This window comes from Coregonus lavaretus (genome assembly GCF_964263955.1).
Source record: "Coregonus lavaretus genome assembly, chromosome: 12".
NCBI lineage: Eukaryota > Metazoa > Chordata > Actinopteri > Salmoniformes > Salmonidae > Coregonus > Coregonus lavaretus.
In genome coordinates, this window is record NC_139999.1 from 7,726,564 (window position 1) to 7,739,175 (window position 12,612).

General features: G+C 43.2%; 1 protein-coding gene across 1 annotated transcript in view; it reads right to left on the bottom strand.

The window, feature by feature from the left end:
* LOC311138423 (protein phosphatase 1 regulatory inhibitor subunit 16B-like) overlaps positions 1–8,536 on the bottom strand; it is a 98,672-nt gene extending 90,136 nt beyond the window's left edge. Inside the window, exon 1 of the mRNA XM_084173105.1 lies at positions 8,446–8,536. The gene's annotated coding sequence lies outside the window, so the exon portion shown is untranslated. The remainder of the gene's footprint in view (positions 1–8,445) is intronic.
* Positions 8,537–12,612: the final 4,076 nt, after the last annotated feature.

The following is a 12,612-nucleotide window of genomic DNA, read 5'->3' on the forward strand; positions in this document are numbered from 1 at the left end:
CCAAAGAACACCATACCTACTGTGAAGCATGGGGGTGGAAACATCATGCTTTGGGGCTGTTTTTCTGCAAAGGGACCAGGACGACTGATCCGTGTAAAGGAAAGAATGAATGGGGCCATGTATCGTGAGATTTTTAGTGAAAACCTCCTTCCATCAGCAAGGGCATTGAAGATGAAACGTGGCTGGGTCTTTCAGCATGACAATGATCCCAAACACACCGCCCGGGCAACGAAGGAGTGGCTTCGTAAGAAGCATTTCAAGGTCCTGGAGTGGCCTAGCCAGTCTCCAGATCTCAATCCCATAGAAAATCTTTGGAGGGAGTGCGACAGAAGAGGAAATATCTTATCCCAGCTGCAAGAGCGCGTGGGGGCATTTCCTTACATCCGCTATGACAGGCTCATTGTACACCCTCCCTCCCAGAAGCCTGGAATGGTTGAGAGAGCCAAGCCTATGGGTTCGTAGCTTCAACCCCGCAGCACACACACACCAATTTATTAATGGACTGCTGAATGTATATTTGTTTCTCTTGCTTTGTTTGCTCTTTTCCATATTATGTCTATCTCTGATAAGCTAACCAGGAAAGGGCTGAAAATAGCCCATATTAATAACATGTAGCCTTAGAAATAAGATTCATTAATTCAATAACTTGCTAACATCAGATAACGTTCATATATTAGCCATTTCTGAGACTCACTTAGATAATTCATTTGATGATACAGCAGTAGCAATACAAGGATATAACATCTATAGAAGAGACAGGAATGCTTATGGGGGAGGTGTTGCTGTATATATTCAGAGCCATATCCCTGTAATGCTTGGAGAAGATCTTATGTCAAGTGTTATTAAAGTGTTGTGGTTGCAGGTTCACTTGCCACATCTAAAGCCTTTTCTTTCATTTTTACTAATACTGTAGAACTTTGTTCTAAAGCTGTATCCGTACCCATTGGATGCAGTGATCACAATATAGTGGCTATATCCAGGAAAGCCAAAGTTCCAAAAGCTGGGCCTAAAATAGTGTATAAGAGATCATACAAAAGATTTTGTTGTGACTTATGTGGATGATGTTAAAAAAGATTTGTTGGTCTGATGTGATTAATAAGGAGCATCCAGATGTTGCACTTGATGAATTTATGAAATTGCTTCTTCCAATTATTGATAAATATGCACCTGTTAGGAAACTGACTGTTAGAACTGTTAAGGCTCCATGGATTGATGAGGAATTGAAAAACTGTATGGTTGAAAGAGATGGGGCAAAAGGAGTGGCTATTAAGTCTCGCTGCACATCTGACTGGTTGACTTAATGCAAATTGAGAAATTATGTGACTAAACACAGCAAAAAGAAGAAGAAACTGTATTATGAAGCCAAGATCAATGATATAAAGCATGATGGGGAAAAAACTTTAAATGAAATTATGGGCAGAAAGATTAATTTAACTCCATCTTTCATCGAATCAGATGGCTTATTCATCACAAACCCATTTGATGTTGCCAATTATATTAATGATTACTTCATTGGCAAAGTGGCCAAACTTAGGCAGGAAATGACAACAACGAACTGTGAGCCATCGTATTCATGCCTAAAGAAACAAATAATGAAAGAAAAGCATTGCAAGTTTGAATTTTGGGAGATGTGGAAAAAGTATTATCATCGATCAATAATGACAAACCTCCTGGCATTGATGGAAAGCTACTGAGGATGGTAACTGACTCTATAGCCACTCCTATCACTCATATCTTTAATCTGAGCCTAGAGGAAAGTCTTTGTCCTCAGGCCTGGTGGGAAGCCAAAGTCATTCCGCTACCCAAGAGTGGTAAAGCGGCCTTTACTGGTTCTAACAGCAGACCTATCAGCTTGCTACCAGCTCTTAGCAAACTGTTGGAAAAAGTGGTGTTTGACCAAATACAATGGTACTTCTCTGTAAACAAATTAACAGACTTTCAGCATGCTTATAGAAAAGGACACTCAACATGTACTGCACTGACACAAATGACTGATGATTGGTTTAAATAAATTGATAATAAGATGATTGTGGGAGCTGTACTGTTAGATTTCAGTGCAGCCTTTGATATTATTGACCATAACCTGTTGTTGAAAAAGCATATCTTTTATGGCTTTTCAACCTCTGCCATATTGTGGATTCAGAGCTATCTAATAGAACTCAAATGGTTTTCTTTAATGGAAGCTTCTCTAATGTCAAACATGTAAAGTGTGGTGTACCACAGGGCAGCTTTCTAGGCCCTCTACTCTTTTCTATTTTTACCAATGACTTGCCACTGTCATTAAACAAAGCATGTGTGTCTATGTATGCTGATGATTGAACTATATACGCATCAGCAACCACAGCTAATGAAGTCACTGAAACCCTTATCAAAGAGTTGCAGTCTGTTTTGGAATGGGTGGTCAGTAATAAACTTGTCCTGAACATCTCTAAAACTAAGAGCATTGTATTTGGTACAAATCATTCCCTAAGTTCTAGACCTCAGCTGAATCTGGTAATGAATGGTGTGGCTGTTGAACAAGTTGGTGTTACCTTAGATTGTAAACTGTCATGGTTTAAACATATAGATTCAATGGTTGTAAAGATGGGGAGAGGACTGTCCGTAATAAAGAGATGCTCTGCTTTTCTGACACCACGCAGGCTCTATTTTTGTCTTATCTTGATTATTGTCCAGTCGTGTGGTCGAGTGCTGCATGGATAGACCTAGATGCGCTGCAGCTGGCCCAGAACAGAGTGGCACGTCTTGCTCTTCATTGTAATCAGAGCGCTGATATAAATACTATGCATGCCAGTCTCTCTTGGATACGAGTTGAGGAGAGACTGACTGCATCACTTCTTCTTTTTAAAAGAAACATGAATGTGTTGAAAATTCCAAATTGTTTGCATAATCAACTTACACACAGCTCTGACACACACACTTACCCCACCAGACATGCCACCAGGGGTCTTTTCACAGTCCCCAAATCCAGAACAAACTCAAGAAAGCGTACAGTATTCTATAGAGCCATTATTGCATGGCGCTCCGTTCCATCTCATATTGCTCAAATTAACACCAAGCCTGGTTTCAAAAAACAGATAAAGCAACACCTCACGGCACAAGGCCTCTCCTCTATTTGACCTAGATAGTTTGTGTGTATGTATTGATATGTAGGCTATGTGTGCCTTTTTTTTATGATGTAGTTCTGTCCTTGAGCTGTTCGTCTATTCATGTTCTGTATTATGTCATTTTTCATGTTTTGTGTGGACCCCAGGAAGACTAGCTACTGCTTTTGCAACAGCTAATGGGGATCCTAATAAAATACCAAATACCAAATACCAAAATACTACCATACCCCGTTTAACGGCACTTAAATATTTTGTCTTGCCCATTCACCATCTGAATGGCACACATACACAATCAGTCTCAATTGTCTCAATGCTTAAAAATCCTTCTTTAACCTGTCTCCTCCCCTTCATCTACACTGATTGAAGTGGATTTAACAAGTGACATCAATAAGAGATCACAGCTTTCACCTGGATTCACCTGGTCAGTCTATGTCATGGAAAGAGCAGGTGTTCTTAATATTTAGTACACTCAGTGTATATACTGTATTCTAGTCATGGCTCATCGTATATATACAAATATTCTTATAATAATGATCTGGATTATGTGTGTATTGTTTTGTATTGCTAGATATTACTACACGGTTGCAGCTAGAAACACAAGCATTTCGCTGCACATGCAATAACATCTGCAAATCTGTGCACGCCACTAATAAACTTTGATTTGATTGGTCACCATCTCTATGCCAATTAGCTAATTTAACGACAAGCCGGTGTGAATGACCCAATGACTGTATATATGAATGACCAGTGCAACGGTGTGGTATCGAGGTGCTTCCCACTGTAGCTTCACGGGGCAGCTGTATCACATCGCTAACATGGCAAATTTGTTCCATCCCACTTGATTACATTTCAAGTAGCATAGTAGCCTACACGAGAAATAACTTGTAATATTGGTAGTTCTCACCTGGATGTCACCGTGACACAGCCTACTGCTCAATGGGGAGAATTTGCGCTGCAAGCCGGCAACAACAACAACAACAACATGGGCACAGTGTGTCCTTCGCTCCCGCTTGCCGAGGACTATTGTCCTGCAGACAGTGTAGCTAATATCAGGCCAGTAAGGAGAGAGGAGTAGCTAGACAGTGTAGCTAATATCAGGCCAGTAAGGAGAGAGAAGTAGCTAGACAGTGTAGCTAATATCAGGCCAGTAAGGAGAGAGGAGTAGCTAGACAGTGTAGCTAATATCAGGCCAGTAAGGAGAGAGGAGTAGCTAGACAGTGTAGCTAATATCAGGCCAGTAAGGAGAGAGAAGTAGCTAGACAGTGTAGCTAATATCAGGCCAGTAAGGAGAGAGGAGTAGCTAGACAGTGTAGCTAATATCAGGCCAGTAAGGAGAGAGGAGTAGCTAGACAGTGTAGCTAATATCAGGCCAGTAAGGAGAGAGAAGTAGCTAGACAGTGTAACTAATATCAGGCCAGTAAGGAGAGAGGAGTAGCTAGACAGTGTAGCTAATATCAGGTCAGTAAGGAGAGAGGAGTAGCTAGACAGTGTAGCTAATATCAGGCCAGTAAGGAGAGAGGAGTAGCTAGACAGTGTAGCTAATATCAGGCCAGTAAGGAGAGAGAAGTAGCTAGACAGTGTAGCTAATATCAGGCCAGTAAGGAGAGAGGAGTAGCTAGACAGTGTAGCTAATATCAGGCCAGTAAGGAGAGAGAAGTAGCTAGACAGTGTAGCTAATATCAGGCCAGTAAGGAGAGAGGAGTAGCTAGACAGTGTAGCTAATATCAGGCCAGTAAGGAGAGAGAAGTAGCTAGACAGTGTAGCTAATATCAGGCCAGTAAGGAGAGAGGAGTAGCTAGACAGTGTAGCTAATATCAGGTCAGTAAGGAGAGAGGAGTAGCTAGACAGTGTAGCTAATATCAGGCCAGTAAGGAGAGAGGAGTAGCTAGACAGTGTAGCTAATATCAGGCCAGTAAGGAGAGGGGAGTAGCTAGACAGTGTAGAGGGAAGTAGCTAGATAGTGTAGAGGGAAGTAGCTTGTGGAGTTGCAGTGATCATGAGAACGGTGAGGAATCAGCCCAGAACTACACGGGAGGATCTTGTCAATGATCTCAAGGCAGCTGGGACCATAGTCACCAAGAAAACAATTGGTAACACACTACGCAGTGAAGGACTGAAATCCTGCAGCGCCCGCAAGGTCCCCCTGCTCAAGAAATCACATACAGTGAGGGAAAAAAGTATTTGATCCCCTGCTGATTTTGTACGTTTGCCCACTGACAAAGACATGATCAGTCTATAATTTTTATGGTAGGTTTATTTGAACAGTGAGAGACAGAATAACAACAACAAAAATTCAGAAAAACGCATGTCAAAAATGTTATAAATTGATTTGCATTTTAATGAGGGAAATAAGTATTTGACCCCTCTGCAAAACATGACTTAGTACTTGGTGGCAAAACCCTTGTTGGCAATCACAGAGGTCAGACGTTTCTTGTAGTTGGCCACCAGGTTTGCACATATCTCAGGAGGGATTTTGTTCCACTCCTCTTTGCAGATCTTCTTCAAGTCATTAAGGTTTCGAGGCTGACGTTTGGCAACTCGAACCTTCAGCTCCCTCCACAGATTTTCTATGGGATTAAGGTCTGGAGACTGGCTAGGCTACTCCAGGACCTTAATGTGCTTCTTCTTGAGCCACTCCTTTGTTGCCTTGGCCGTGTGTTTTGGGTCATTGTCATGCTGGAATACCCATCCACGACCCATTTTCAATGCCCTGGCTGAGGGAAGGAGGTTCTCACCCAAGATTTGACGGTACAGGGCCCCGTCCATCGTCCCATCCATCGTCCCTTTGATGCGGTGAAGTTGTCCTGTCCCCTTAGCAGAAAAACACCCCCAAAGCATAATGTTTCCACCTACATGTTTGAAGGTGAAGATGGTGTTCTTGGGGTCATAGGCAGCATTCCTCCTCCTCCAAACACGGCGAGTTGATTAGCAATTGCATGACCGTCACTGCCCTAGAGTGTGTGTATGTGTGTGTTTTCTCTCTCTCTGTAGTTCGTTTTGTACCCTAACTGCTGCATGATTATTCCAACACCATGATTTGGAGATTTCTCTTCTCATGAAATATTGAAACCTAAGACACCCGGGGAGGCTCACTAAAGAAGACCAATGTTTTAATTCAGCTTGTAGACTAGTAGAAGATTCAAGCCATGATGATTGACATCAAAGCAGTTCCACTTCAACATGAAATGCAGCCTGTTTATGTTACTGCAGCAGAAAGCTTATTTCCCTGCTGCTATGTATGACACGCACACACACACACACACACACACACACGCACGCACAGCCACACACACAGAGAGAAAGCAGTGCTTACACACACACACACACACACACAAAACACACACACACGCACGCGCAGACACACACACACACACACAGAGAAAGCAGTGCTTACAGACACACGCAGACACACACGCCCGTCCGCCTGCTGACCAAAGACAGTGCGTTTCTGTTGTGTGTTTCTATTCAGATTGAAACGTGTTGGTTGATCATGACCCGTGCTTAGTCAAACGTCCTCTCCCATCTAAGTCATGCTTAGACCTGTTGACTTGCCCTTGGCCATGCAGTACTAATGCTAAATCACAGTTATCTGATTACAACAAGCATTTAAGCGGCCAGTACTGTCGGTTAATCTGCTGGCTTACTGGCCGGTGCATCAGGCAGATCTTTCTATTTGGCCTAGCTGGGGTCCTGCAGCGAGCAGATGACGACTGCATCCCAAATGGCACCCTTTTCCCTATATAGTGCACTACTTTTGAGCAAAAAGTAGTGCACTATGTAGGGAATAGGGTTCCATGGGCCCTGGTCAAAAGTAGTGCACTATGTAGGGAATTTGGTGCCATTTGGGTCGACATCATCATGGTTCCCCCCGCTGCTCTGAGCCGCAGGAACCCCTAATCTGACCTCCTACTGGGAGAGAGTTTGCGTGTGTGTGTCTGTGCGTGCATGCATGAGTGACAAAATAAAGTGTGTATATGAGTGCATGTCTTACTGTGAGTTTGTGTGTGTTCATACGTGTGTGTCACCATTGTTCCTGTGTGATTGTGGCTCTGCCAGTGTGTGTGTGTGTGTGTGCGTGCGTGCGTGAGCAGTGTGTGTGTGAGCAGTGTGTGTATTAGCAGTGTGTGTCTGAGTAGTGTGTATTAGCAGTGTGTGAGTGTGTAGTGTGTGTGAGCAGTGTGTGTGTGAGCAGTGGGCACAGTGTATTGTGTCTGATGTCCCATCCCTAACCACAGCTGACAGCCAGTGCAGATGCTGAGAGGAACAGCCAGAGAACCCTCTCCAGACATCCCCAAACATCAAACATTTAAAGGGCTTTCCTTCCCAGCCAAAGTGCTATACAATACCAAAGGCACACTTTACATTTTACACAGAAAGGACATGTGGCCAATTTAAAGGACATGTGGCCAATTTTCCTGGCATAGACCTATGATTTTTTTTTCTTTAACTAGGAATAAAGAATCACACCCTAAAGAACGCTTGATTTGGAAGAACAATACAAGGAAAACACCAACACAGTGTAAGCAAAACCAACGAAGCTCCAACAATTTACATGACCAGTAGTTATAATTACTGTAGTCTAGTAGGCTACCAATACTGCACAGTAGGTTTCTTCAGTAGGCTAATTTGACTACTCTGTAGGCCTAATTGCATTGTAGTAGTGTTTTTTGTTATTAGCCTACACAAGTGTAATAAGGCACAATCTATTGGGACTATTTTATTACTGCCAGAGAGCATGATGGGATAAATATTTAAAAACCTACAGTAACCTCTATCTACACTCTCTCTGTTTAGGCTATTATCTTGTTGTCTACTTTAACGAATACAATAACCTGGCAGTCTTCCCCCATCGCACGTGTGGGACTGACTTCTGCAACTTGTAAGGATGGAGGAAACAAAATCTCTCAAATTGAAATTGTCAACCATCCTTCCTCGTTACTATCTTGTGTCGCGAGCACTGACTGATGCCTCTGCAAATCCCAAGTGGCCGGCCAACAACATACAAGTCGGATTGAAACATTGTTGCGATCTAGCACAGAAATCTCTGATGTGTTTCTTTCCTGGAATCCGGGCACAGGTCTTGATGATTAGGCTATTCGTTACATTTGTGGCGCCAGCAACGGAAATTAGGAATTGGTAATGTAACGGTAAAGTCGGGCTAACTGCTCAAACAACGAGGTAGAGACGTCTTCTCAAACGAGGTAGAGGCACCCCTCCCAATGCCGCTGTCCTCTGCTCCACTGCTAAGGAAATACCTCCTCTCTTTCCCGTTTCATTTGAATCAGTCGAACAGAAGACCACCAAAAACTGATCGCATCTGTAAAATAAATATTGTACTCACCGTTTGTAGGTTATCAATAGACTAACTAGTCCCAATTTCACTCACTGGGATGAGTGGAACTCTTGTAGACGAACATGTCTTGAAGCCTGCAGCACGGATAGTGTCCTGTGGCTAACGAGTAGCGATGTAGCCGTACTGAAGAGAAGGGGAAGAAGAAGAAACGCTAAAGCAGCTGTGTCGCTAGTTGCCGCCCGCTGCAGATTGTTACAGAACGCCCCTAGACTAGAAGTCACTCTGCGAGGGCGGGGCTGGGTTTGAGGCAGAGGCAGGAGACTGAAGTGTAGAGAGATGAGCATCTAGTTTTTGGCTACTTTACAAACAGGTAACTCAGGTAAGCAATTAAGAAACAAAATGTTGAACTTGGAACCATTCTGATGATAGTTTACTGATGTTCTACAATGATGAAGTGTTGATTAGTTATGCCACAGCCATATCTGCATACATATGCCTACTAGGTCAATAGGGCTGTGGTTCTTGGATTTTCATTGACACGCATCATTTGAATGGTTGAAAAAAACATGATTGGGCAATATCATTAATTTCCAATACAATGACTTCAACTTCTATCACATCAAATCAAATTGTATTTGTCACATATGCCGAATACAACAGGTGTAGACCTTAACGTGAAATGCTTACTTACAAGCCCTTAACCAACAATGCAGTTCAAGAAATAGAGTTAAAGAAAATATTTACTAAATAAACTAAAGTAAAAAATAAAATAAAAAGTAACACAATAAAATAACAATAACGAGGCTATATACAGGGGGTACCGGTACCGAGTCAATGTGTGGGAGTCAATGTGTGGGGGTACAGGTTAGTCGAGGTAATTTGTACATGTAGGTAGGGGTAAAGTGACTATGCATAGATAATAAACAGCTAGTAGCAGCAGCAGTGTAAAAACAAAGGGGGAGGGTGTCAATGTAAATAGGTGGCCATTTGATTAATTGTTCAGCAGGCTTATGGCTTGGGGGTAGAAGCTGTTAAGGAGCCTTTTGGACCTAGACTCCGGTACTGCTTGCCATGCGGTAGCAGAGAGAACAGTCTATGATTTGGGTGACTGGAGTCTTTGACAATTTTTTGGGCCTTCCTCTGACACCGCCTAGTATATACAGTGAGGGAAAAAAGTATTTTATCCCCTGCTGATTTTGTACGTTTGCCACTGACAAAGAAATGATCAGTCTATAATTTTAATGGTAGGTTTATTTGAACAGTGAGAGACAGAATAACAACAAAAATATCCAGAAAAAAACGCATGTCAAAAATGTTATAAATTGATTTGCATTTTAATGAGGGAAATAAGTATTTGACCCCCTCTCAATCAGAAAGATTTCTGGCTCCCAGGTCTTTTATCCAGGTAATGAGCTGAGATTAGCAGCACACTCTTAAAGGGAGTGCTCCTAATATCAGTTTGTTACCTGTATAAAAGACACCTGTCCACAGAAGCAATCAATCAATCAGATTCCAAACTCTCCACCATGGCCAAGACCAAAGAGCTCTCCAAGGATGTCAGGGACACTATTGTAGACCTACACAAGGCTGGAATGGGCTACAAGACCATCGCCAAGCAGCTTGGTGAGAAGGTGACAACAGTTGGTGCGATTATTCGCAAATGGAAGAAACACAAAAGAACTGTCAATCTCCCTCGGCCTGGGGCTCCATGCAAGATCTCACCTCGTGGATTTGCAATGATCATGAGAACGGTGAGGAATCAGCCCAGAACTACACGGAAGGATCTTGTCAATGATCTCAAGGCAGCTGGGACCATAGTCACCAAGAAAACAATTGGTAACACACTACGCCGTGAAGGACTGAAATCCTGCAGCGCCCGCAAGGTCCCCCTGCTCAAGAAAGCACATATACAGGCCTGTCTGAAGTTTGCCAATGAACATCTGAATGATTCAGAGGAGAACTGGGTGAAAGTGTTGTGGTCAGATGAGACCAAAATCGAGCTCTTTGGCATCAACTCAACTCGCCGTGTTTGGAGGAGGAGGAATGCTGCCTATGACCCCAAGAACACCATCCCCACCGTCAAACATGGAGGTGGAAACATTATGCTTTGGGGGTGTTTTTCTGCTAAGGGGACGGGACAACTTCACCGCATCAAAGGGACGATGGACAGGGCCATGTACCGTCAAATCTTGGGTGAGAACGTCCTTCCCTCAGCCAGGGCATTGAAAATGGGTCATGGATGGGTATTCCAGCATGACAATGACCCAAAACACACGGCCAAGGCAACAAAGGAGTGGCTCAAGAAGAAGCACATTAAGGTCCTGGAGTGGCCTAGCCAGTCTCCAGACCTTAATCCCATAGAACATATGTGGAGGGAGCTGAAGGTTCGAGTTGCCAAACGTCAGCCTCGAAACCTTAATGACTTGGAGAAGATCTGCAAAAAGGAGTGGGACAAAATCCCTCCTGAGATGTGTGCAAACCTGGTGGCCAACTACAAGAAATGTCTGACCTCTGTGATTGCCAACAAGGGTTTTGCCACCAAGTACTAAGTCATGTTTTGCAGAGGGGTCAAATACTTATTTCCCTCATTAAAATGCAAATCAATTCATAACTTCTTTGACAGTTTTTCTGGATTTTTGTTGTTGTTATTCTGTCTCTCACTGTTCAAATAAACCTACCATTAAAATTATAGACTGATCATGTCTTTGTCAGTGGGCAAACGTACAAAATCAGCAGGGGATCAAATACTTTTTTCCCTCACTAAGCTTTGTGAGCACTATGGTGTTGAATGCTGAGTTGTAGTCAATGAACAGCATTCTCACATAGGGCAGTGTGACGTGCAATTGAGATTGCATCATCTGTGGATCTGTTGGGGCGGTATGCGAATTGGAGGGGGTTTAGGGTTTCCGTGATGATGGTGTTGATGTGAGTCATGACCAGCCTTTCAAAGCACTGCATGGCTACCGACGTGAGTGCTACGGGTCGGTAGTCATTTAGGCAGGTTACCTTCGCTTTCTTGGGCACAGGGACTATGGGGGTCTGCTTGAAACGTGTTGGTATTACAGACTCGGTCAGGGAGAGGTTGAAAATGTCATGCTCTGAGTACACATCCTGGTAATCCGTATGGCCCCGCAGCCTTGTGAATGTTGACCTGTTTAAAGGTCTTGCTCATATTGGCTACGGAGAGCGTGATCACACAGTCGTCCGGAACAGCTGGTGCTCTCATGCACGCTTCAGTGTTGCTTGCCTCGAAGCGAGCATAAACGGCATTTAGCTCGTCTGGTAGGCTCGCGTCACTGGGCAGCTCGCTGCTGGGTTTCCCTTTGTAGTCCGTAATAGTTTGCAAGTCCTGCTACATCCGACAAGCGTCAGAGGCAGTGTAGTAGGATTCAATCTTAGTCCTGTATTGACGCTTTGACTGTTTGATGGTTCGTCTGAGGGCATAGCGGGAGTTAAAAAACACATCAGCCACCAAAGATAACCTAACATTCAGTCTAACTAATTTTCGATAAGTTATTGTGAAGAAAGGGCATGTCTCAGATCTCAAAACCCATGGAAATAAAAAGGGCATGTCTCAGATCTCAAAACCCATGGAAATAAAATGGGATATGCATCTCTCTGTCTCTCTCTCTCTCTCTCTCTCTCTCTCCCTCTCTCTCTCTCTCTCTCTCTCTCTCTCTCTCTCCCCCTTTCACTTTCTCTCATCTCTCTGACCAACAGTAGAACAGAGAATGTCACCTATTCTGGCAGCAGAAAAGCTGCCCCCATAATAAGATTCAGGGATTCCTGATGGCTGAAGGAAATTCATTTCAAATCACAGCCATGTGTCTCATTAAGAATTCCGGAATGCCAACCATGTTGAGGCACCCAGGGTCCCAGACAATATTATCTCCACTATGATGTTGGCCAGGCAACTGAGGCTTTGACAGGTAAGGGACACATTAGAAGTGTTTCATTGAAAATGCACAGAATGTATACATTTATGCAGGCCTACATACCTTCTATAGGGAAAGATGGATAAAATATAATATTACGTGAGATCCCATACGATTTTTTAACAGATTTTCTGGCATAATGAGAGTAAACATCTGCATATAAGGACATCCTCTACTGGCATATCATATGTTTTTGGTGAGGTAAACATTGAGACCCAAATCCTTACTTGAGATCTATTCAAATTTTATAGTAAATTATACATTGAGGTCAATTGGAGAG